The 26898-nt window shown below is 37.9% G+C and overlaps 1 long non-coding RNA gene across 4 annotated transcripts; it reads right to left on the reverse strand.

Moving 5' to 3' along the window:
• Positions 1–26898, reverse strand: LOC102154528. Of its 4 annotated transcripts, XR_005376683.1 has the most exons (6): positions 26773–26898; positions 22449–22547; positions 20394–20561; positions 17789–17861; positions 5677–5792; positions 1–1065 (listed from the first exon to the last, which is right to left on the reverse strand). It is a non-coding gene; the product is annotated as an uncharacterized LOC102154528 (long non-coding RNA). The 4 variants fall into 4 exon arrangements; XR_005376686.1 differs by lacking the exon at positions 20394–20561; XR_005376685.1 differs by lacking the exon at positions 5677–5792.

The following is a 26898-nucleotide window of genomic DNA, read 5'->3' on the forward strand; positions in this document are numbered from 1 at the left end:
AATAGATAAAGGGGATTTAGAGTACACTTATCCTGATGAGCACTGAGTAATATATAGAATTGTTGAATCATTATATTGTACACCTGAAACTAATATAGCACTATATGCTAAATATACTTGAAGAAAGAAAGTCTATAATGAATCTCCATTCTCTCTCTCTCTTTCACACACACACACACACACACACACACACACACACAGACCGCCACTTAATGCTTGATAATGGTGGCATTGCAAGCCAATAGGAAGAGAATGTTAATAATTGATGTTAGGACAAATAAAGGCAAACATGGAAGAAACAAATTTAGAGCCTTCTCTCATATCACACACAAATTTGAATTGCTATTAGATTAAATACTTAAATGTAAAAAAAACTTCAGGGAAATACTATTATTATTAAAGTGGCAAAAGTTTCCTTCACAAGATGTAAAACACAGAAGACATATATAAAAGGTTGATAAAATTGAAAATACCAAAATTCAAATGTCTATAATAAACTACAGTCCAACAAATAAAATAAATGTTCATACAGTCATACTGACAAGAATGAACAATAGAAGAATAAAGAAATACATGGAGTAAAAGAGATAAACCTTCTTTACAGAAGAATTTCAAATAATAAATATAGTTTATTTTCTTAGTTTCAGGAGGTGGAACTTAATTTCCTTTCCCTTAAGTATAAGCTGGATTAGTGATTTGCTTTTAAAAAATAGAGAATGGAAAGGGAAAAATAATGACTTTACAGTGGAGAAATCTGGCTGACATCATCTTAAGTGAGTAATGAAGACTAACATCACTATTAGTAAGTCATGTGGATATCATGTATCCCCAACATGATGTTGTAAGAAGGGAAATTCACTTCCAAGGTATTCTTCAAATCCATAACTCCAGTCAAATCATGAGAAAATAATAGACAAACCCAAATTAAGAATATTCTACAAAATACAGATAAGTACTCACCCAAAGTGTCAACGTCATGAAAAATAAAGACTGAGAAATTGTCACAGATTGGAGGTGACAAAGGAAACATGATGACCAAGTGCATCAGAGTGTCCTGGATGAGATCTGGGACCAGGAAATGACATTATTAGAAAATCTGGTGAAATCTGAATAAAATCTGTAACTTAGTACTATCATACCAATGTTAATTTCTTATTTTGACAAATGCACAATGATTATATAAGATATTAACATCAGGAGAAGCTGGGTGAAGAGTATACAGGAACTCTTTGTTCTATCTTTGCAACTTTTCTGTAAATCTAAAATTATCTCAATATTTAAAAATGTTTAAAATCTTGATAATAAATGGAAAATCCCGACCACAAATAAAGACAATAATACAATGACAGAATGGAAAGAATATTTTATATATATAAACTGAAATACATAAAGAGGTCCTACAAATCAATAACAGAAAGGCAAACAATCTGGTTTGCCTGGACAAAGAATATGAAATGGAATACAAACAGAAGGAGAAATTCCTACGACCAATATTTTTATGAGAAGACTCTAAATAATCAGAAAAATGCAAATCAAAACAAAGAGACATGGCATATGCCAACATAGACATCAAAAAATTAAAAGGAATGCTAATAATGGGGACTGAGGGGCATGGGAATTTACTTTAGAGAGCTTATGGGAATTAAAATTGGTACAACATTTTTTAAATTATTTTTTTATTTTATTAAAAATTTTTTTATTGGAGTTCAATTTGCCAACATATAACATAACACCCAGTGCTCATCCCAAGTGCCCCCCTCAGTGCCCATCCTCCCACCCACCTCCCTTTCCACCACCCCTTGTTCGTTTCCCAGAATTAGGTGTCTCTCATGTTTTGTCTTCATTTGGGGAATATAAAAATTAGTGAAAGGGAATAAAGGGAAAGGAGAGAAAATGAGTGAAAATATCAGTGAGGGTGACTAAACATGGTGCAACATTTTTTGAGGACAATTTGGCAACATCTATCAAGTTTAAGCTTGGGATATTCTTTATTGAACAAATCAACCATTGGGAAAACATTCTAGAGAAATACTCTCACTCATGCACAAGTATATGTGTACAAGGATGCTAGTTGAAAGATTGGGTCAGAAAATTATAAACACTCTAAATGTCCACAAAGGAAAATATTCAGAAAAATTAATAATAATATAAAGGCCTAAAAAGGAGAATTGAAAATAAATAAGTGCATGGATATATGAAATACCATGTGTCTCTAAAAGGGAGGAAAGAGATAGATGGTAAATGATAGATAATAAATAGATAAATATACATAAATGATAGATCCATAATAGGTGTGTGTTTATTGCCTTCTCTTCCTTTAACATGATTATTGTCCCTGTGATTTCAGAAATATAAGCAACACAAAGAGGGATGGGTGGTAGAAATAACATACTTATCTTATATAAAGCTTATTTCTTTACTAAGATATGAAATTTGTTAACTCCAAAAAGACCGGTGTCTCCTTGTCTTTAATGATCTTGAAATAGAAAGAATATATCATCATTATTTTCACTTTAAATGAAATCAAAGATACTTTGCATCCTGAGTGATGCTGGAAGAAAGCTAGTGCTTTTGTGTATCTGTTTGGCATTTGTGTGGATATATACTCATTGTTTTGCATGGGTGTGTCTCCGTGTACATATCTGGTACTTTGTGTCTGTAAAATGTGTGTGTGTGTGTGTGTCAAAGTTTATTTGTGTGTCTGTGTTTTAAAGAGGCGCTGCTTTTTACCTGTCCAAGAATTGTACAAATCCTCTGCTATCCTTCTTTCCTCGGTCCCCTATCTCCACCATGACAGCTGCATTGGCATATGAATGTGTATGCTCTGGCCAGATTATTCTGTCCAAGTGGCAATGTTAATTTTTTTGAGCAGGTATGTTCCAAACTCTACCAAGGGGAAAAGGGAAAGAATGTTTTCATGCCCTATTTACAGCCATTATCCAGGCCAGGCTCAATTTAAAATATTTTATTCTCCCTAAAAATCAGGAAAACAATCTTTGTCAGATAATGTACCTCACTTAGAGCTTCAAAAGATATAGCCATTAAGTCCATACCAGGGGATATTATTCAGCAATAGAATGGCCCCAACATCTGATATTGACTGCCACATGAATAAACCTCAAAAACATCATATTCAGTGGAAGAAGTCGAATGCCAAAGACCACATACTCTGATTCCACTTACACTAAATGTCCAGAAATGACAAATTTATAGAAACAGAAAGTAGATTAGTGTTGCTTGTGGCTCAGGGGCGAGAGCAGCGATTATTTGCAAGTGAGCATGATAGATCTTTTGGAGTGATAAAAATATTCTAAGACTGGATGTGGTGATATTTGCACAGCTTTTAAATTTACTAGAAATCACTGTGCACTGAAAATGGGTGAATGTGATGCTATGTAAACTATACCTCAATAAAGCAGTTAAAGATATTGATAAAATCTTAGAAGAGTCAGACTACGCTGAATTTACATTGCTAGGGTCTATATGGTACTCAGTGCCTCAATGAGGCCTACAACTAGACTATATCCTCTATTCACCCAATGAGAGTTGCTGTGATTTCACATTTAATCGGTTATTCACTCATCCACTGGAAAGTGCTCAAGGCAGCAGTGGCAGCTGGTTGCCTTCAGCCATGGGCACATGGAAGCTCTTGCTTCAGTCCCTTACATGTACCAATCAACTGAAAACAAATAACAACCATCAGTTATCAATACACAAAGAGGCTTGGACAAGGTAGGCAAAAGCATGGTTCAGAATAATCATTCATATTATTATTGGGCAAAGAGCAAGCCCAGTTAGAATTGTCCAATTTATAAATCAAATAACAAGCAGGAGCAATCAATAAAACTAAAGACTAAACATCTTGCAAAAGAAAGATAGGGAAAAATATATGGATTATTGTAATAGATCCCATATCCTGGCCACAGAGGCAGAACCATGTTGAGCCAATCTCTTCTTCACCTTTTGGCCATGCTCACTGATGCAGGGATAGGAACATAACCAGGCTACCTCTACCTGAGAGTAGAAGCAGAAGATAGAAAGACTGCTGATGGCATTGTGCCTCTGAAGTCAGCTTCAACCCTGACTCTCCTACAATTAGGTTATGTGAACCAATACATTTCCTATTTGTACTTAAACTGGTTTGAGTTGGATTTCCATCAGTTGTAACCAGAACATTTTCTGATATAAACTCACATTGGAAAAAGAATCATAGAGGAGAACAGGGATTCAATGAAATAGAAGTTGAAGAAGAGACATAGTACTTCAAAGAAGCAATAAAGCCACAGAATGGGATGTAAGGGAAGCTAGCAGACTAAAAAGACGGCAGAGAAACCTAAACCTGCCTCAAAACTAAAAATTCAAACTAGAAACAGCAAAAAGTAGAACTGGCCATGTAGGAAATTATATCAGGAATATGGAGTTCAGGCTTGAGGGTGAAAAATCATGGAGAAAAATCACACAAGGATTAATAAAACCACTTTTTTTTTTGAGACAAAAAAGATGGCCTGCCCTGCAGAGTGAAGGGATCCATAGATTCCAAAAGAAGAAGCGATGGAGCCATCACCTGACATTTACACAACAGCATGCAAAAGAAACAACAACTTACAAAGGAAAACAAACTAGACCAACCTCAGAATAGTATAGAACTACATATATGATCACAGAAGATACAAGAATATGCACCAAAAATTCTATACCAAGCATCATCTACAGACAAAAAGGTATAATGGAATTTAAAATGACATGGGAAGCATTGATCATATACTCTTTGAATTTCTTTGTCTTGTATTTATAACTGGCTAACTGAAACTGTGCTATATTTGAATGTGGATACACACCTAGTAGTTGTAGCCTAACACCAATCAGCTGTGTGAAGTCAATACTGGAATGTCCTCTGGTGTGTGAATGTCTTCAGGGATCTATGCCATAAGGAAACAGGTGAGAGGCAAATGTATATGAATGTAGACCAAAAACGATCTAAAAGTCTGAGCTAGACAAATTTAAGGAACAAAGAAATTTCAAAGGCATTAGGCCACAGAACTTACCTACTCATCTACCATCTCTGCTCATGGGCTATTTAAGAGCTTGACCTAACTGACCATTTTTGACACCAGGAGGGGAAGAGCTAAACACTTTAAGCCCCTGTTCCAGCTCAGTCATGTGAGGCCTTGGCAGCCTGTGGTTGTCTAATAGTTCCAGAGCAAATAACTAGAGATCCGGATTTGTCCCTCAACCCCTTCCCAGTTATAATTATGGAATCCAGAAATGGCTATGTGTCAAGACTAGATTTGAAGAAATGGGTGGGAAATATCAGAAAGGGAGACAGAACATGGAAGACTCCTAACTCTGGGAAACGAACTAGGGGTGGTGGAAGGGGAGGAGGGCGGGGGGTGGGGATGACTGGGTGACGGGCACTGAGGGGGGCACTTGATGGGATGAGCACTGGGTGTTATTCTGTATGTTGGCAAATTGAACACCAATAAAAAATAAATTTATTATTAAAAGAATAAAAAAAGTAAAAGAAAAGAAAAGAAAAAAAAAAGAAAAACAAGAATTCCCCAAGATTGTGGAACTCCAACCAAAGGAGTACCCTGCCTTAAAAAATAGGACAAGTAGAATGAAATAGTAGTTGGGGCCTTATTATGATTTCAACAATTTGTATCCCAATAAATATACCTGTGCTCCAAAAGCCTGGCTGTACAAAGAGCTCCATTTTGTCCACTTTAGGCAGATTTGGAAGAGAACTGGAAATCTGTGGTCCCACCCTGACCAGGGCTACAATTATAGAAGTCCTAATGGAGATATGATCAAATATGTCAGGAAATCTAAAATAAATGCTCCCCAACTAAAGAATTTACTTCAAAGTGTAACCTAGCCCAAAAGAAAGAGAAGGAGAAAAGAGCAAAAAGAAAAGAACTCACAAATGGAGAAGCTATGGCATTAAAAGGGTACAGAAACTCTTGACTCCATTTAAATATACTATTATATGTAAACAGATGTCTGTGTACAATATATAGATATGTATGGTATATTACTACACAAATATATAAATATATATTTATAACATATATAAATATATATTTTATAATATATAAATATATATTTATAACATATATAAATATATATTTTATAATATAAAATATATATTTATATTTATTAATATGCACGATTAATATATAATTACATAGATTCATCATAGTCTAAATAATTATAGTATCTTGATTACAAACATGATGTATCTGTATAGTTCTTAAATGAAAAGATAAATAATGTAAAAAAAAATTTTTTTAATTTATTTATGACAGTCACACAGAGAGAGAGAGAGAGAGAGAGAGGCAGAGACACAGGCAGAGGGAGAAGCAGGCTCCATGAACCGGGAGCCCGACGTGGGATTCGATCCCGGGTCTCCAGGATCGCACCCTGGGCCAAAGGCAGGCGCCAAACCGCTGCGCCACCCAGGGATCCCCAAAAAATTTATCTTTAAGACAGAAATATAACTCAGAGGACATTTGAAAATAATGAGAAATGGGGCTAGAGGTGGAAGAAATAAGTTGCTAATTTTCATGCTTTAATTGTGAGAAAATAGAAACTTCTTGGTTTCTTTTTTTTTAAAGATTTTTATATATTTATTTGAGAGAGAGAGAGTGCATGCATGAGCAGGGTTGGGGGAGGAGCACAGGGAGAGGCAGACACCCTGCTGAGCAGGGACCCCAAAGTGTGCTCAATCTCAGGACCCTGAGATCATGACCTGAGCTCAAGGCAGATGCTTAACCAACTAAGCCCCCAGGTGCCTCGGAAACTTCTTGGTTTCTGAAGTTGTTACAGTGGTGTTGGTGTTGGGATCATTGATTTTAATAACCAAACTCCTATTTAGTAATACCATAGATTTTTATGAACTAAATGGTTGTCACTCTCCTGGAAAGTAAAATGATATAATGTATCAAAGGTCTGAAATACTTTTATAAACTTTGATTCTGAAATTCTATTTTTGGAATTTTCCTAAGAGAAAATAACATGTGTACACAGTTATACACAATCAGATGTACAATAATTTGTATCCAATGCTATTTACAGCACCAGTATGTGTATGTGCAAGGGGTCATTCAAATCCTGTACAATCAGGAGGGTGCCAGTGTAAGTTATGATTCCAGCCAGGATACTTCTGAGTGTGAAAGGCAGTGCTGTTAATAACTACACCAGGAGGACAGGTGCCAACAGGGATGGTGCCAGACACCAGCATGTACTACAAAGTACCATAGACATATATGTTACCTTTATAGTCTATAGTCGGGGAAAAATGAGTTACTTCAAAATCTATTTACATTTTAAGAAAAAACATAAGGGCAATGAACAAAAAGAATGCAAGATTTGGGGGGTCCTCCAGCTTATATAGGCTGAGATGCTGCCATTCTAGCATTGCAGGACTAGAGCAACTTGGAAGGCAATTTGCCTGGTTGCCTTTCATGACTCACCTGCTCACAATCTGCTGCAAGACCCCATGACTCCTTCATGATTCTCTGCTATCCATCTAAGGCTCTTTTCATCCAGAGTTTTCTTAACTTTTAGGGCATCAGACAATGTAATGGTATCTTAACCACACAAGGAATTAAACATCCAATAAAAGAAAAGCTACCCACTAATAGGAGGCCATTCCTTTACATACATATCAGGTAATGCACCAAAAATGACTACATACAGAGAAAAGCTCTTACAGAGTTTTGTCCCAAGTGTTTTGAGGCTCAGAAGATTGTCTCAATTAGCCAAGCTTGCCTGAAAGATAAAGGATCAGGGAGGCTCTTAGAGAAGGGATATTGAGGTAGAGTCTTGAAGGAAGTCTTCAGATGCTTGGATTTCAAGAAATCTTAGTGTATTTGATGCATGAAATGTAAGTTGAGAGCAAAAGAGAAGATTCTATCTAGAAAGGGCAGATTAGGAGGTGCATGCATCTTTCCACTCTACCATCTCACACGATAATTCTCAGGTTCCAAGCACGGCACCTAACAAAATCACCTCTGCTTATGTCAGAGGTAGTAAGTGTTTGCTGGGCAAAGAACCACTTGTGTTTCATTAGATCTCCATGTGCACAGACTCCTTCAGCATAGATGACAATACCAGACACACAACTACTCCAAACCACATTTGTCCTAACTCTGATGTGCCCAGGTGAAAAAAATGTATTTCAGATGCAGCTGCTAGGAGATCAAGGAGTGACGACTGCTCTTCCACCTCCCTCGTCTGCCCAATGAGAAGGGGAATTAGCAAAAGTTTTATTCAAGTGGGAACATTCTGAACTCTTTCCAGTATTAGCAGACACAGTGAGGCTGGCCTACGGGAGTGGTGTTAATAGCAGTGTGTTGTGGAAGATCTCTGAGAGGATCGGCATTTAGAAAATAATCTCCTTTTTTTAAATAATAAATTTATTTTTTATTGGTGTTCAATTTGCCAACATACAGAATAACACCCAGTGCTCATCCCATTAAAAAAAAAAAAAAAAAAGTATTTGCAAAATAGTACCTTCACCCCAATGTTCAACACAGACTTGACAGTCCTCAGCCAGCATAAAGTGTATAGATGGGCTGCCTTTTGAATGAGAGGTCGAACAGAATGGCAAATAAAGTCCAATATTTAGGATGCACATCTATGGAAATAACATAAATGACTAGGTTCATTCCCATCAGAAAATAACCAAGCCAAAGTTTCAACCAATATGATTATTTTTTTAAACCAGCATATCAGTGCTTTTGTATTGAAAAAGACTATGCTCCTTCTCAAGCATGTTATACACTTACTTTAAGGAAACATTATTAGTCAAAATACTTGTGCAATTCCTTTTTTGGAATTATCTTCATTACTAGCGTAGGAGCCACATTAGAAACCTTTTTTATAACAGTGCAATCCAAAAAAAAAAAAAAAAAGTTCTCAACCTCGAAATATTGCCTCTCCTCATTTCTCATGTTGTTTACCACACTTGTCTCTTATTAGAAGTGTTAGTTACTGGCATGGATAAACTCATCCCTAAAACAGACTTCTTGGCCTCTGTGAAACCATTAAATAGTTAATAGTAGGTTTATACAAAAACTACCATGGGCTCTGAATGAATCATTTCGTATATAAATTTTGGTGTTTTTGTTAAAAAAAATCAGTTTCATAACTTTCTAGTATTTTATTATGGATATGTGAAAAATTGATGTTAAGTATCATACAGCAAAACCAAAACAATACACTTGGTAGTACTTGACAATGAAAAAAAAAGAAAAAAAAGGAAAATAATCTCCTTACAGTTGGTTTCGACAAAGGAACTCAACAGTAACATTATTGTAACTGCTGAAGTTGTAGCTAATATACAGATCTAAGGCTGATTTTTCTTCTCTGCCTTGAATCCACTTGTTACCAAAACATGAAATGGGCAGAATTCAGGGGCTTAATAACCATAAATCAATTTTACTTTGTTTCCCACTGCCTCTTCAGAGTTTGCTCAGTGGGAGAACTGACCCTAGATGAAAACTCACTCAGTGAATTGCTTTCTGATCTCTCATAGATCATATAAGATCCTAAAAACATTTAAAAATTCTGTATTTAGAATCTCCACTCAGAAATTAAAATTCTGGTCCCTTAAAATAATCTAGATGTTGTGCCCAAGATTGCGAATCTGAGAAACCACCGAGGAGCCAACACCGATGCAACCGCACCGAGGGTTTATTTGCAAGCTCGAGCTTGGGTCCAAGTATACCCGACACAGCGGAGCAGGGACTTGGACCCTGAGGTGGGTTACAGCTGGGTTTTTATGGGCTGGTCTAGGGGATTTCCAGAAGGGGTGAAGGAATTTTTTTTTTTTTTTTCTCATTCCGATATGAGGGAAAGGGTGGGGGAGTTTCTTAAGCTCTGTTTTCATTCCGATATGGGACTTTCTGTCAAGGACGTTCTGCGGTCTTTCTTGGAACTGACTTGGGCTACAGGCCGCAGCTATTTACTTTTACTTATCTAGGGGCTTAAGATGGCTGCCAGAGGTCTTATCTCTTTCGGCCTCCACACTAGATTCCAAACCTGATTCAGTCTTCCCGGCTTCCCTATTTAGGGCCTTCTGCAATCTTTCCCTTCTACCTCTCCTTCTGTCTACTAGCCTGGTTGCTGACCTACATTTGCTTTGCCCTGGCAGATTGTGTGAACTGCCTCATTACTAAGCAGCTGCCTTAACCTGTCAGGTAGCAGCCTGTGTCCTGCCCTTTGCCTTCTTGGTCCACTTTGTCTCTATCTATAGGTGATAGGTACTGTGCTGTCAAGAGTTTCACTGACATCCTCTCTCTTGATCTGAGATTAAGGGGATGTACCTTCCACCCTACACCCTTGCTCACAGCCCATTAACAGCTCTCTGAAAATCAGTCCAATCTAAAATAAACTCCCTTTGATGCCCAGCAACTGAATCTTTTTATACTCTCAATGTCGGTGAAGAGTTTAAGAATCATGTAACTGGTTTTTACTTATTTCCTTCAAAAATTTTCATTTTGGTTTAACACCTCATTACTTGAATATAGTTCAAGGACCCTGCAGCATTGCCTGGGAGCTTATTAGAAACAGAGAATCTCAGGCCCCTGTCCCAGACCTACAAAATCAAAATCTGCATTTTAGCAAGATTTCCAGGCAATTTGTGTGCACATTAAATTTTGAAAAGTGCTGCTTTAGGAACTCTTCAACTGTTTTTTGGTGTCTCAGTCAAAACTTCCTACTTAATATTCTGTTAACACATTTATGGTTCAATATCCTAATGTAGCTTTGTGTGTTCTATTTTCAGAAAGGAAGAATGCTTTGCAAGTCTATATCTCAAACCATCTAAAGAACTAAAGTAAATGTCTTTCTATTGAATGCAAATTGTCCTCTGTTACTTCCAATTCAACAAAACCAAAACCAAAGTCATCATTTTCCCCCAAATTTGACACTCTTCCTGACTCTTCTTACCTATAAATCTACCCATTCCTTAAGACCTGATAAAGGTCAATATCCTCCAAGACTTTTTTTTTTTTTTAGATTTTATGTATTCATTCATGAGAGACACACAGAGAGAGGCAGAGACACAGGCAGAGGGAAGAGCAAGCTCCCTGCAGGGAGCCCAATCCAGGACTCGATCCCAGGACCCAGGGATCATGACCTGAGCCAAAGGCTCAACCACTGAGCCACCCAGGTGCCCCTCCTCCAAGACTTTTCTTGATCATTTCAGCCCACACTGATGACTCCCCAGTCTCAACTTACACACACCATATCATCCTTTAGCACTTATTATATCCTGCTATTTTTCACTTAAGTTACACTGTCCTGAATTGGTATTTAATTTTTTATCCATTCAATAATATTTATCGAGCACTTATTATGTGCCAGTCCATGTTCTAGAAGCTGGAGATATAGTGAAAAACAAAACAGATTGATGTTCTGCCCTCGTGAAATGCATATTCTTGGGGAAGAAAGAGACAAAAAAAAAAAAACAGATAAACAGATAAATATATAATCTTATAATGATGACTATCAAATTGAAATCATGAGTCCCAACCTCTCCCTTTCAATGCAGTCAAATAGTCAACTCTGCTCAGTATCTTCACTTGACATGCATCTCTAATTTAACATATCTCAAACTTTTGATTTTCATCCTAAGACTCTCTTTCCCTGTGTCCTCTGTCTCAATAAATGGCATCTACATTCCATAGTCCTCTTTCTGTCCACTCGACTTCTACTCTATCACCAAATCCTGGTAACTCTGCTTCTAAACATATCCAAAACACCACCATATCTCCCCAACCTCCTCTACTGCATCTCTGACCAATAGTTCCCTTGTGCTGTGATTGTAACCACCTGTCAGATCTCCTGCTTTCAGCTCCATCCCTCTACTATAGTAGTACTCAATGCAATAGCTCAAGCAATCCTTTTACAGGGTAAGTCTGAGCATCCCTTAGCTGAGACCCTCTGATGGCTTCCCACTGCATTAAGAATTAGATCCAGAGACCCTGCAGATTCTAAACTCCTTGTGACCACTGACATTCATCCTGTCTCTCTCCCCATGCCTTTCCTATTCTAGTCACTTTGACCTGCTTGATGTTCTCTGAACTACACAACAGGCTCCCTTCCCAGGGCTTTTACAATTGCTTGTACCACTCATCCCCCAAACACAGAGGAGACTGGCATTCTCACTTCCTTCAGATCTCTACTCAAATATCACCTCTTCCAAGTGGTCTTTCCTGATTACTTTCCCCAACAAGGCACTCCCTAACCTTTTCTTTTCTCCATGACATTTACCCATAGCATCCTCACCCTTCAACACAGAAACACACATTGATTCATTTATCTATTTGTTTACTGTCTATCTTCTCACTAAGATGTAATTACCCTAAAATGTAATTTCTATGGATGGCAAGAAATTTGTTGTTGTTGTTTTAAACTATTTCTTGCTGAGCCCCTAGATCAGTGCATAGAGAGTAGATATTCAGTAAATATATGCAGAGTAAGTGAAAGATATCTAAAGTACCTAAATTTGCAAATTATTGATTTTGCTTAATGACAACCCAAATTGTCCCTATAATTAGGTCATTGTTACTAACTTGCATTTTAAAATGCTTCCTTAGGTAGTATTTTATAGCTGGGAATTGGCCCTTGCCTATTCCAACAGGATGGCATCATGCACATGATACTGTCCATCATATGTGTGGCAATAAAAGAAAAATTTTAGAATAGTTGCTCTAAAACACAATTTCCAGTCTCGTTGTGCAGATTTTTTTTTCTGGAGGCATTAGGTGACAAAGCAGGGAGCACGGCATTAAGAGGCTGTCCACTGACCTTCTCTGAGGAGCTGGGAAGATGTTGCCACACAGGGAGGGAAGAATGCACCCTGCTAGTACCTTTCCTGCAGCAGAGCAAAGATATGGGCATCTGTTTGATGGTGATATCCTCTCTACTCGACTCCAACTGTGAACTCTGACTACTCTTTAGACCCAGACAGGAGCTTTTAAGAAATGGCAGTATATAGCCACACCCCTAGAGATTCTGATTTAATTGCTTTGGGTAAACCTAGTCATTGACACTTCTTAAAAGCTTCCCTGGTGATTTTAATGTGCAGCCAGGGGGGCAGCCTCTGTTCTATAATTCTTGAGTGCTGATGCCATGGTAACATTGAAAGGAGGCACATTTCAGGAAGAGCCAAGTATGAGGCTCTTGGGGTGAGACCCAGGAACCACAGCTGGTCTCAGCCTCCTTGAAGAACTCCCAGCCCTGTGAAGGCTTCACAGCTGCATGCTCACATCCTAGTTAGAACACTGGCAACACTTTAGGGTTTGACAGCTCTAGAGATGTGGAGAACTTAGGAAGAGTCAAGAAAGAGTAGATGGAAAGATTTAAGGATTTGAAATATAAAATATATGAGCCAAAAGTAAAAAATTAGATTTATTTAGTCTGGAGAAGTAGAATTGGTAGAAGAAGAATTAGTAGAAACAGTTAATTGTTCAATAATCTTTAAGTGTATACATATATATCATATGAAGAAAATCTAGTATTAGTATTCAAAAATGTGTGAAATAGACACAAGAAAGGTTAATAATTTTTACCTGTACACACAGATACAGATACACACAGATTAATTACAGGCAGATACATAGCTGGATGCCATTCTAAGCTCTATATACACCTATGTGATATTCATTCATTTAACCCTTTTAACAACCTGATGAAATAGATACAAGTATTATTCTTATTTTAGGAGGAGGACTCTGAGGCATTCAAAGGTTAAGTAACTTGCCTTTATTACCATATGGATCTGGAATTTATTTTTATTTAAATTTAATTAGCCAACTATAGTGTATTATTAGTTTCAGATGCAGAGTTCAGCAATTCATCAGTTGCATATAACACCTAGTGCTCATCACATCATGTGCCCTCCTTATGCCCATCACCCAATTATCCCATCCCCTCACCCACCAACCTTACAGCAACCCTTTGTTTGTTTCCCATAGTTAACTGTCTCTCATAGTTTGTCTCCCTCTTTTATTACTTCCCATTCAGTTTTCCCTCCCTTCCCCTATGACTATCTATGCTGTTTCTTATACCACATGATAATTGTCTTTCTTTGATTGACTTATTTCACTCAGCATAATTCCCTCCAGTTCCACCCACATCGATGTAAATGGTAAGAATTCATCCTTTCTAATGGCTGAGTAATTGAGTAATATTCCATTATATATATATATCACATCTGGAATTTAAACCTAAGTAGACTGGCTGCAGTATCAATGCTCTAAACCATTACTTTGAATTGTATATATATACATTCATATGTGTATATCTATATATATGTTATATACACTCTGTTTGAGTATATGAATGTATATATACATCTATCTAGATACATATGTATGCTATGTGTGAGTATACCCCCCGCAGATATATATATATATATATATATAATGTCTTAAAGAACACATATGCACATTTTGCTTTACAATAAAGATGCAGTTTCCTTTAAAGAATAAGCATACCTATTTAAACAATAATTTATAATATTGGGATTCAAAAATAAGTAAACAAGAATTTTGAAAAGAAAAACACTTCTGTTATCATGTGATAACCCATTATAAAGCCTTTGCAGTGAAAGTTTTGAGGCATATTAACTGGAAGGCCCAAGTAGTTCAATGGAAAGTCTTGTACATTTGTTCTGAGTTATTTTAGCATGTGATGGATAAATATGGTGAAAAATGTGTCTTTTGGGGATTTTCCTGAGGGACAGAAAACAAACATAAAAGACAGGCTTTTAAATATTAAGGCTCTGCAAGTCAGTGGCTCAATGGCTCATTGTTCTCTAATTGGCTAATTGGCAGGAGGGCAGAGGGGTTGTTGGTATTGGGGAGGGTGGCATGTTCTTGAGACTGCATGCACAACAGGACCATTAAAAAGTTTGAGTTCACATTTGTTTTGCTTTGCCTATTGCTATTTTAATAAATTAGGCAAGGTGCTTATTAAAGGATTGCCCGGGGAAGTAGGTGGAATATCATCTTTATAAATATCATCTAACATTTTCTTAGAAATAGGTCTAGGTTTAATGAAATGATCTTTTAAATCTTTTAAATCTTTTTATATGGTTATAAAAACTTTAATATTTTTTTATTTCCTATTGATTTACTTAAGAGAAAATTGAGAAACCTTTCCATGTTGGATTGAAATTCTTTAATTTCCTAAATATTTGTAATTTGGTAATTATTATTTTTAATTTTTAAATTTTTATTATTTTTTTTATTGGAGTTTGATTTGCCAACATATAGTATAACACCCAGTGCTCATCCTGTCAAGTGCCCCCCTCAGTGGAATGTAAACTTAACTGAAAGCTTAATTCAAAGTGAACTCACAACATAAACATTTGGTCAATTTAATTAGACAGTACTGAAATTTAATGAATGCATAACAATAATGAGCAAACATAAACTGAGGAAGAGAAGTGAAAGTCTCAGAAGGCTGAGAATGATGAATAAGTAGGAGGATGATACCACCCACACTGGCCCTTGTTTCATTGTCCTCAAGTTGTAGAGAATTAATGAAATATTTGAGTAGCAAAGATAAGAGACAAAGATACCAGTGAAATACTGCTGATGAAAGTCTTCTTGTGAAAGAGAAGCCACTCAACTTGGTTGATGCCTATTAAAGACCAAATTAGTCTATTTTTAAAACACAGAAGCTCCACAGAGCCATTCTTTCCCTAGGCTCATATTTTCCTTTGTCTAGTGGGATGTATGTTCTGAATGTAAATGAACTTTATAGATGCAGCTATGAAGTGACTCGTGAGCATCAGCAAGCATTTCTGTCCTGTCAGCTGGATTTCCTTCTGGGGCTGTGTCTGCCACCTCCCCTGACCTGCCCTATCCAGTCTCTTCTGCAGTTGGAGGTCTTTGGGGAAAAGAGAATTTTCCCCTCTGCAGTTTGCATCCTACCCATTCTTAAAGTTTCTGCTTTAAACCCTTCCCTGTTTACTTACCTGGTGGTGAATGGAGCTACAACTCTAGAACCCCCTCTTTACACTTGAAAAAAAACAAAAGTAGGTGCAACTCCTCTGCCCACCCACGCTGCTCCCCCTGGCACTGCCCAGGTCCTGTCATCAGAGGTAACCCTTCCATGCAGGAGGTACCATTAGATCATATCAGCTCCAGGAGAGAAAAATTGGCCAGGACTAGGAGGAATGGATGGAAAAATTCTCAAAGGCAGAGAACCTGTCTTCTTCATCTTCACATTTCCAGAGCTACCATCAGTGCCTGGCAGTCACAGATGTTCAATAATTTTGGTTTCACTGAACTTGAACTCCTTTTCTCCTTCCTCCCAATCTCACCCTCAGGATCAATGGCCCCATTGTGTATTTCTTATGAAATTACCATAAAAATATTTTATTTATAATGCCTAGCATGTGATTTGTTCCAGATTAACAAAATTTCCACAACTCAGATGCCTTAACTTAAAAAAAAGTTTTTAAGAGATAAGGTATGGTATTTAATTTGGAGTATAAGATATGATAATAAAGAAATGAGTTTTAAAACTGTATTAGTCAAAAATTGGTGATTACCAAAATGGCCTTCAATAATTGAATGGATAGAGGTGCCTGGGTGGTTCAGTTAGTAAAGCGTCTGACTCTTGGTTTCAGCTCAGGTTACGATCCCAGGGTCATGAGATTGAGTTCCACACTCACTGTGAAGTCCACTTGAGGTTCTCTCCCTCTGCCTTTCCTTTCCCCACCCTCTCAAATAAAAATAAATAAATAAATAAATAAAATCTTTAAAAATAGTTGAATGGATAAATAAATTGGGATATATTCACACATTGGAGTACTATTCAACAAAATAAACAGTCTACAACTCCACAGAAAAATATAAATATTGCAAATATAATTCAGAGAGTGAAGGCAGATACAAAAGAATAAAGTGTATGAGTTCATTTATATAAAGTACAAAGTCAACTGAACTAATCTATGTTATTAGAAGTCATGATAGTGGTTAACTTAGAGGCAGAGGTTCTCCATCAGGCATGATTTTGTCCTCAGGGCATATTTGGCAATGTCTGGAGATATATTTTTGGTTATCCCACAGGAAATGAGAGTTGTTACTGGCAGGTAGTGGGTAGAGACCAAGGATGGTGCTCAACGTCTTAAAATACGTTGGATAAAATACGTCTTAAAATACGTTGGATAAAATACGTCTTAAAATACGTTGGATAAAATACGTTGGATAGCCTCCAGCAGCAAAGAATTGTTCAGCCCAAAACATCAATAGTGCTGGGGTTGAGAAGCCCTATCTTAGTGGAATAATGGCTGAAAGCATGCACAAGAAAGCTTTTGGGGTCTGGTAATATCCTGTTTCTTATCTGCTTGCTGATTGCACAAGTGTGCTCAATGGGAAAATTCATCAAGCTATACACATACAGTATGTGTACTTTTCTATATGTACATTACCTTACAACAAAATGTTTTAAAATGTTAAAAAGCTACCTATGCTTTGGAAAACTTCGTTTAATAAAAATGTATTCTAGGACTCAAGGAGAGAATATATTAAGTAGCTATCAGCTTACATTAACCAAAGTCATCTAGATTTCATAGAAAACAGAAAAAAAAGAAAGTAACATGTTATAGAAAACCCTAAATGTTTAATGATAAGACAATTTAAAGCATTCACTCATCAAAATCTTACACAGAACATCAGGATTTAGGACACACTTTAAAATGGCAATGACAACTTCATAAAAATGAATCATGCACTAATAAAAAATGCATGAATGTTTTATTTACCAGAAAATCCTGCTTGATCTGTAGGTAGGAATCTGGCCAAGCCACTTAGAATCAGAATTTGTTGTGTCAGCATCTGCAGAAACCAAAGAAGAAAATCACTACTTTAAAATGCTTCAGTGCTTTGCATAGCCTTTTGTTGGGACCTCTCTTCAGTCTGCACAATTGGCAGCATCCCCTGCTCTGGAATTGTTAGTTCACAAACCCCCTTTATATGAACACCAGGCAGAGACTTAAGAAAGAGGTAGGCCACTTCAGATAGGCAGGTGACAGGTTTAAGAAGCAAGGGAACTTATTTACGAGGCTTGTCCTGGGTGGTCATGAGACTAGTAGCCCCCCCACTTATTGCTGGAATCTTAAAAGTTTATATAGAGGCATGTATGGAGTTCAGTCATGTATAACAACTATCCAGAGGGTTTCAACACCACCTCATTATCTCAAGTCTGTGTCCTGTCCCTGAAAATGGCTCCAGTTGTAGGAATGGTGGGCAGAACTTACATTCCAAGGACAGGAAAGGGGGTGAGGAGCCTTCAATTGCCCACTTATATCTTGTGGGTCAGCCGGCGATCACATCCTCTTGATGACCTTCCCCAATAGTGATGAGATCCTTTGGCCAAAAAATGTACAATATTTTCACTGTATGAATTGTTTTTAACAGAATATTCTCAATGGAAAAGTCTATTGTGCTTGTCCTGCCCATGCCTCCTATTTGTACGTTGGGTGAGTTGAGAGCATGTAACTTGTTTTTTTTTGTTTGTTTGTTTGTTTTGTTTTTTTGTTTTTTGTTTTTTTTTTAGTTCACATGTCTCCTGTCAAGCCTCATGTGGAAGGATGTAGGTCCCCAAATCATGGACTCTAATACAGATGGAAAGAGGTCTTGGGAAGAAGTAAGTGTATTTTACATGTTGAAGAAACATGAGTAATTGTCGCCAGAAGATGAACTGTAGCAGATTACTGACAAAAATGGCCAGAGTTACTTTCTTCCCTCTATCTAGACTTCGATGGCACTATGACTTTGTGGTTTTTCCTTATGGATATGGAGTCCAATTCACCACTGCTTTGAATCTGGACTGGACTTGAGGCTTGTTTTGATTAACAGAGTGTAGGGAAAGTGAAGCCATCCCAGTTTGGAGCTTAATGCTCAAGAGGTTTTGCACACTGTGCTCAATTTATTGGAGTCATGCCCCTGCCATGTGAGTAAGCTTGGGCTCGTCACCTGGATAAATAGAAACTACATAGACTAGAGATAGGTCATCCGAGGTGAGGCCATCCTAGATCAGCTGGATCCAGCCAATTTAGGGAATGCTCACAGATATATTCCAATGCACAGGACACACTGTATCTCATTGCCTCAAATGTGAGAATTCAGCTGCTATGATGTTCCCAACTGGTCGTTATTCATTGTTCTGTAGATTCTGTCATAACCACAGACACCAGAGCAATTCATTCATTAGTTATTCTAGTTGCATCATTTGAAACATGGAAGATCACTAGGAAAAAGGGTCAATTCAAAACAAGTTTCATACTTTGGATGCTTTAGTGTTGGGATTTCTGGATAACTTATTTTTTACCATGTTTTATCCTTGAAGCATACCAGAGCTCTTTTCTCCTGAAAGTGAAGGAAGGAGGTTTTGGCCAATTTTACACTGTCACATGTTATGGAATGACACACATTATAGCAAATACTCTCATTTTTATGGAAAATAAAATAAGAAGAAAAAAATGAAGAAAGATATTAATGCTTGAATAATAAGTATAGAGAATTGAGAGATAATGGACAAAAGAATACTATTTCCTTTAATCTTACTTAATAAGCTTTGTCTTCTAGCCCTTTGATTTTCTCTGGCTGACTGTGGATGTGCTTGACTTGAATGTATTTACCCTAAAAAATAATGAAGACTAAGAGGTGAACATGGTGCATGAGCAGGAAATCCAGTGGAAAGAATTGATAGGGCTTAATAACCCTCCAGGAGGTGAAGAGTGTATAGGTTCCTTCTGTTAAAACACTGGTTTTGTGATGGGTAATTCACCAAATCATCCTGGTGAGTAAATCACTCAAGAATCAAGAAATGAATTATAATAGATCCATAGGATGGAATAATCTGCAACTGTTGAATAGTGACAGGGTGAGTGTATATAACATTTTGCCAAGTGAAAAATATTTCTAGTGGTGTATTATATGATCATTTTCATAATATATATGTATGTTGTATATATAACAAAATACTACTAGTGGGATCTCCAAAGACAGATAATTTGAGTGCATTTTTCCCTTTAATGTTTCTTTATGTTTTACAGGCTTCCAGTGTTAGAATGTATTACTTTTGTAATTATAAAATATAAAAATAAAAATGTAAAATGTATCAATTAACCTATTGATAATCATGCTGACATAATATTTGCAACCAGAAAAAATGATTTTCTAGCTTCTTATGATGTGTCTCTCTTGAATGAATTTTGAAATCAGTATCGTAGTTTGATGGAGGATATTCTTTGGAGGGCTGCCAGGTCAAAGCTAAACTAAATAATCCTGACATCTACAGAGTACACACTCTATGTCAGATCCTGTTCTAAGTATTTTAATAGCCTTCACTCATGGGCTACTCACAATATCCTATGAGGTAATTACTACTGCTACTGTTTTACACATCAAACAATTGAAGCATGGAGATTTTAAGTTAAGACATGGTGGAGTCAGATTCCAGGGTTCTTGCTCTTGACAACTATTGCAGTTCTCTTCTGTCTTGTAAGGCAGGCCATTCCAGGTATCACTCATCTGAAAAGGAAAGACTTCTTAGAGAAGAAAGTAGAACTGTGAATGCAGAGCTGAAGTAGCTGCAAGAAGGTCTTGATGGTCTTCTCTTTATTCATGGAGGAATTCACCTGAGTTTTCAGGACAGCATCTGCCATAGAGAAGCTGAATGGAGATGTGGGAAAGAAGAGACCCCAGGACAATCTTTGTCTTACAAGGATCACCTTTGTAAGGGTTAGGATACAATTCAGGTAACCAAATTGATATCTTAGGGCATGCTGCCCACATGATATTGGTTGTATGCTAACACAAAAATTCTGTACTTTGATAAGATTGTACTTTGATAAGTCATTGCATTAGGAAAAGTTAAGAGGTCTGTTGCAGGACTTCACAGAGCCTTTATCATGCTCATGTACATTTTAGTATCTATGGGGGTAGATATAGTGTGCGCCATTGCACAACTTTGTTCAACCATAAATATCGTTTCATTGAGCATCTTCTATTGGCCTCCCAAATTAGTGTTCTGTGGAATAAAATTTGAGAAACACTAGCCTCAAATAATGGTACTCTCAATGTTATTTACAATTTCCCCTAGTCTTCAGTGATTTTTTAAAAAATGTCCAAATCTTATCTCAAGTGTCCCCAGAAATATGAGAAAGGGATTTAAATTCCTGTTTGGATATGTTTATTAGAAAAAGAGTAGCTATCTTCTGAAGACAACATGGTGGAAGTAGTCATGAGCTCCAAGGGGAAATAAACCTTGGTTATGGAATAGAAAGTGTCTAAAACTTCACCAAGTCCACCAAGGGCTCTCTCTACATGTACAGTAAAATTTAGGTGTATTGTTAATGAAGCAGTGTTTCCTTCTAGTAATGCTAATTGAGCTTTATCTGTTGAATTACAGAACTTCCTATGTAATACATATGGTTACTACATAAGCATATGGAAGAGCATATCATCAATGACTTGACTCAAATGACATGATGACCATGGCATGGGAATTATGCTATATTCTCATTTTTCATGTGGCAAAAAAGAGAGATACCTTTACATAACTCAAAAGTCAGTGCAGAAAGCCCCTTCCAGAGTTTGCCTCCTGCACATGCTCATTTTCAAAAATACTGTAGAGTATGTATTAGGTAGAGTTATAAGGTCATAAATGGAAAGAAGTTGAACATTTCTGCTAGAAAGAGACACCAGACAAATGATGATGAGCATTACTGTGCTTGCTAATATAACTGATAAATATTCCAAAGCATTTTATGAATGCCTTGGAATTGCAACTCTGTCTTATTTTCAAAATGGTGGACAAGGAACAAGAATAGTGAAGGAAACCCATAGAAAATCACTGAGATAAACTGTTAGATGACCTTTGATTTACAATCCATTTCATTAAGTAAGGATATTCTAAATTATCCAGCCCCCAGCTAACCTGCTTCCTGAATGAGCCCAGCAAGATCAGCTGAGCTAGCCTAGTCCCAAAGAACCATGTAGCCAACCCATAGAATGATGAGCTAGCAAGTGCTTATTGTTTTAAGTTGCTAAGTTTTGAGGTGGTTTGTTACATAGCAAAACCTAACCGATACAGTGTTCTTGGCAGTGAGGATCTGGAGTCTTTCCCTTGATGATCTGACTTCACTTTGGCTCTTAATGTCCTGACAGAACCTCTGAATTTCAGCCAAATCCCACATCAGGTCCCTGGCCTTGGCAAACTACCTTATATCCCTTGTGTGGGAATGATACAGAGGTACTGCCTACCTTCTCCCAACAGTGACCTCTGCAGGCTTGCTGGCTGTCAACAATCAGTACCTTCCACATTCTTTCACAGGGAGTATGGAGGCATTTGGGGATTTCTTCTATGCTGTGTGATAGCCAAGGGACTGTGGGGTTCCATCTCCTATTCTTTCTTACCTTAAATCTGACATGGTCCCACTCCTATTTGGCAGCAGCTACTCTGTGTTGCCAGATGGGAGCCACGTGGGGCTGTCTCCTTTCAGAGTTCCTGATGAGCTGTGGAAATAAATGAAGACCATACAAATAAGAAAGTCATCATTGCTTATGTTTGGTAGAGTCAAAAGCAGGTAGGGGAGTAGGAAAGCTTTATAACAAAATGAAAAGGAAGGTGTTAGGTATGATCTGATTGGAGGTTGTTGGCATAGGACTCTGAATCAGTCTAACCAGAAGTGGGGCATCTTCTGTGATTGGTTTGGAAAGTATATTTGGCTTTCTCTGTTTGATCCTTACTTGGAAGTCAGGGCAAAAAATTATAGAGTTGGCAATTATTAACAAAGTGCTAATGGTTCTGGGCCAATTGCTAGAGAGGTTGTGTATTCACTCCTGGACTGGTTGCTGCAGAAATTGTGAGTCAGCATTCTATTGTCATATATGGACTGGCCATTTTCCTTTGCATATTCAGTCTCCCAGTCTCCTTTTTGGTCATTCTATCATTCTTGCACGTGGTAGATTGCCCAATTCAGGGAAGGCTACAAATCTGGATCTTTATTGTGGGGATGGTTCAGTTGTCTCCATGGTCAACCATATTGCAAGATCATCTTGAACTTTTTGTTGCTGTGTTGTCATGTTGATTATCTGTCAAGAGAGCATCTATGTAGTAGGATTTACAATTCTGGATAGAATGTCAGAGACCAACATCATGATCACTGACAAAACCAAGAATAACTAATAGTCCCTATAAGACACCTACAAGAACCAGGAACCCCAATTTCCCAAGCCAGGTCAAGTAAACAAATTCTATAGGCCATGAAGATCAAACTTAAATAACTAAGTAGTTTTTCCCTTAAGGCAATGTATTGCCTGTTCTATTTTACCTGTTTCACTAATCTAAATACAGCAAGAAGTATTAACAATGGCACAGAAACCACCATGACTAGCCAGCAAAAAATCTAGAGCAATACAATTATTCATCGTCACTTGTGCTACTGAGTTGAGATTGGTCTGTACATCGTCTAGAGTGGAGGAGGTGGTATTATTAATAACTTCTGCCAAAGTTAATGATAATTTCTTATAGTACTTTCTGCTTATAAGATTTCCCCATTGGGAACACCTGCTCTGATAGTTCACATGAACAACTGGTTAGTGATTTCTCAGTTGGAGTGCCTGGATAATCAAGGGTGGGATCATCAGGGAATTTTCCAAGTTTGTGATTTCTAGAAATAGGGTCTCTGTATACAGATGAGTCTTGGCATAGTATTGGTAAAGTGCGTGAAGTAGGAGTCTGAGGCAAACAAGACCAGGCATCCTGGCTGCAAAAGAAGCAGCATCCAGTAGAGGGCACATGGAGACACAGGAGAAAGGAGTCGCTCTTGGTGGAAGATGAGAAGGTCTTAGATTAGCCCAGTTACAGTTTGATCTCTACTAACTTCTTCCAGGTGGCAAGTGATTGGCCCATCACCCCATGAAAGTTGTTGAATTCAAATATCTTGTAATAATTGGTTCTTTTTCTGTGAGAGAAGAGCGTTACCAAATTCACGTGTTGATTTATTTAAGGTTATTTGTCTATTTAGATGCAAATGACGTCAGCTGCCATTCCTTATTAAGACTGAAATTCTCTCGAGGTTTCTATCATGATGATCTGGTGATGGGTGGCATATAGAGCAATCAGTAAGACTCAAGGCAGTGGCTACTGTTTGAGATAACCTTTTTTTTAAAACAGACAAACAAACTTATTTATTCACAGAGACACACAGAGAGAGAGAGAGAGAGGCAGAGACACAGGCAGAAGGAGACGCAGGCACCATGCAGAGAGCCTGAGGTGGGACTCATCCAAGGTCTCCAGGATCATGCCTGGGCTGCAGGCAGCGCTAAATCCCTGCGCCACGGGGGTTGCCCTGTTTGAGATAATCTAAGAATAGAATTAGGAGTATGTTCTGACCTAAAAATTATAATAAAGAGGAATGAAAAGAGGAAAAGGACCATTATGGGTCTGTAGGGTCTGTAGAAAATGAGAAGAATGGTTATGAGCAAACAGATGAATAATAAAACAGGAATTCTTGTCTCATGTCTTAGGCATGGTTATCCATATCCTAGGTCAACTGCATATTCCACAGACCTTGAGCCAGCTACTTACTTACAAAAGTTGCTTATTAGTCGATCTCTGAATACTTGAAATATGAGGTCCTTTACTGGACTAGTCCGCCAACTATGTGGAATTCTGAATTGTGAAACATGAACCCAAGGATTGACTTCCAGGAGTTTCACTGCTATATTTGTTGCTAATAGTACACGATAAGGTCCATTCCAATGAAGTTCAAAAGTAGTTTTTTCTCTGATGTTTCTTCTAATAGATGAAATTTTCTGGTTTAGGAATGTCAGGAGGCTGGGCACCGGGGTGGCTCAGTGGTTGAGCCTTTGGCTCAAGTCGTGATCCCAGAGTCTTAGGATCGAGTCCCACATCAGGCTCCCCACAGGGAGATTGCTTCTCCCTCTGCCTAGGTCTCTGCCTTCCTCTGTGTCTCTCATGAATAAATAAGTAAAATCTTAAAAAAAAAAAAAAAAAAAGAATGTCAGGAGGCTGAGGCTATTTAAGATTTTGTGGGAAGGCAGACTTGACCTTTTGATGATGGGTTTGAATACATGAATCCCTGGCAATATTTTGCCAATTCTGCAAGAAGCAGTGCAGACTATCAGAGGTGAAATCCTTAAATGTGTGGATCTTGCAGTTACCAGATCATAGGGGGATAACTGTTGTGTTCCTCAGGGAGTGAACAATATGGCCACAATCTTCTATGGCCACAATCTTCTAAGTTTCATCTTTTCTTTATGTTCATGGTTGAATTATGGTCTAAATAAGTTTTGTTGGAAATGTTTTGGGTATGGCTTTTAGTAGACTTTGCCCTAACTTTGGGGTCTTTTTTGACACTTGGGCTTATTATAAAAGAGGGACTCTGGAGATCCCTTCCCGTGTTGTTCAATCAGTTTTTGCCATCCAGGATTTAGCATCTGAAGTTTTGACCAACATGTGTGTAAGTTGATATAGTTCTGGCAACCCTGGAACATGTGCAATGAAAAGCAGGCTAAATTCTATGACTAGCAGCTGGCTGCCTCTTTAGGGAAATTCTGAATTATAACTGTGAATTCAGCTCAGATCCAAGGTATACCTGACTCATGAGAGGGATAGAGTTTTAGAAGCAACCAGCATTTGGGGGTCCTAGGAAATCAGTAGGAAAAGATAAGGGGATCTGGACAAAGGAAAGAAGAGAGAGAAGTTACCAGAAATGGAAGGAAAGAGATCAGAAGGATAAGAGGGATGAGGGAGCGCTAGATATAAAGAGGCAACTGGAGGACAAAGAGGGAGAATTTACTCAGGAAATGAGTCTAGTTTGTCATTGCTTAAGACTGTCAGGTTGCTCATTAACTTTGTCCAAAGAATCTTTTAGTGAAGGAATTTTTCCATCAGAATTTCATTTAGAGGGATCCCTGGATGGCTCAGTGGTTTAGTGTCTGCTTTCGGCCCAGGGCGTGGTCCTGGAGACCTGGGATCGAGTCCCGCATCAGGCTCCCTGCGTGGAGCCTGCTTATCTCTCTGCCTGTGTCTCTGCTTCTCTCTCTCTCTCTCTGTCTCTCATGAATAAATAAATAAAATCTTTTTAAAAAAGAATTTCATTTAGAGGCCTCTGCATATCAACACAAATGTTGCCTATTAAATCTTAGAAATTTTAGGTCCTTTCTTTTCCAAGGCACCTCTCAGATGAATAATTTTATTCAAGCCAAATGTTCCCAGAGTGGCTACTGAAGCTCCAAATCATCATTGGTGAAGATGTGCCATTTAGAGCAACATATGCAAGAATTAGGATTATAAGAAGAGTTCAGGTAGAAAGGAGGAGTTTCTCCTGGAGGAGAAGGAGAAGAAGAGGATGTGGACTTGAGATGATCCCTTGGGAGCATGCAACTGTGAGTGGAAAGTGATGCTTATACACTTTGTATCTTGGCCCCCAACCTTATGGTTTGCTGTCTCTGAACACAGACTTGACCATCAGCACCTCCAGGCAGGTGGAACCAAAGAGAACATTCATGGGTCAGTCCTATTGTCATCTATGGTCTGACTATTGTCCATTTGTACATTCAGTCTCTCAGGGGCTAAACTCTGTTAGCCCCAAACGCTATGTCATCTCCATCTTCTCACCACCTTCCCACATTCCCCATTCTGGGTCCCCTGCGGACCAAGAAAGATTCAGTCCTGGATCCTTGGGAGAACCAAACAGTATTTTTCACTTACCTCATTCATTCCAAATCTCTTGCTCTTCTGGCAGAGAGAGTCCTCCCCTTCCTCCTCCTCTCCTCCTCCTCCTCCTCCTCCTCCTCGTCCTTCTTCTTCTTCTTCTTCTTCTTCTTCTTCTTCCTC

This window comes from Canis lupus, chromosome 23, assembly GCF_011100685.1.
Source record: "Canis lupus familiaris isolate Mischka breed German Shepherd chromosome 23, alternate assembly UU_Cfam_GSD_1.0, whole genome shotgun sequence".
In the NCBI taxonomy this organism is placed as follows: Eukaryota; Metazoa; Chordata; class Mammalia; order Carnivora; family Canidae; genus Canis; species Canis lupus.